The following is a 1087-nucleotide window of genomic DNA, read 5'->3' as shown; positions in this document are numbered from 1 at the left end:
TGATATCAGCATAAAAAAAGATACGAAGATATTTGGGAAGAGGCGGGTGATGCTCCTGCTTCATATTCCAGTACTTTCAACCCCGAGAGACCTCTTCGCGCGCCGTACGAGGAACCTCTTCGCTTTAAAACTACGGCTGGCGCGACGAAGAGCTTGCTCGTGCGAAGAGGTAGTTTAATACTACCAGCCAAAGCAGTTCCGCTGTCGGCTGCTGAAAGAATACAGCTATTGAAATTGATAAAGGAAAAGAAGAAAGTAGTCTAGGGGAGGTCGACAGGAGCTGCTGCCCTGGAGAAGAGGAAGAAGGCATGGGAAGACGTGACATCAGCATTTAATGCCTCAAATCTCGACCAGAACCTAGGATGTCCTGATGCAGCTTTGAGCACGTCAAAAAGTAAGGGTTACTTTAGTTTATCTGCATGATAATGAGCTCTTGCTGTTAGGAAGTGTTTTACAGTTAGTTATCATTCCTATCATCATATTACAGAAGTAACTTTCGTATTTGTTAGAAGTGTGATTGACGTTTTAGCCAAGGCCTACCAGGATTTTTTGCTCAGGCAACTCCATGATTATTGCATTAGAATAAGGTCAGTGAGTATCCCAACACCTCTTTATATTTATGGCAAAATTAATAAGTGACTGTTAAATTTTCGAAGGATTGTCAATGGTTGTGCAGCAGAAATTGGAAAATTATCCAGATTTAAATCATTTTTCATAAATGTTGTGGCTTCACAAAACTTGATATCTTTTGCAAGAAACCTTCTTCTTTGTAATCAATTTTTATATGTATATGTGACCCAGATTTGTATGATGGGACACATCCAATCATACAGTTTTCAATCCATTTGCTAGACAAAGTTTATTCTGTAGAAGTCCAGTTTCTTGCCACTAATTATTACATCAATTCTTATGTGCGTTTTGGGTTTCTTACATTATATACTTGTTCTATGTCATTACCAGTGCAAATAGGTTGGGCTAGGTTAGGTTAGATTAGGTTAGGAAAGGTTATGTTGGTTAGGTTAGGGTTATGCCATACTGTCGTCTTTAACCCCCATTTTTCCTCATCTTCATAGCCCTTCCGACTAGT

This window comes from Coenobita brevimanus, chromosome 25 (assembly GCF_032717465.1).
Source record: "Coenobita brevimanus isolate Jiangsu-jjx chromosome 25, ASM3271746v2, whole genome shotgun sequence".
NCBI lineage: Eukaryota > Metazoa > Arthropoda > Malacostraca > Decapoda > Coenobitidae > Coenobita > Coenobita brevimanus.
The sequence above is the reverse complement of the archived record's forward strand: the minus strand, read 5'-3'. Positions refer to the sequence as shown.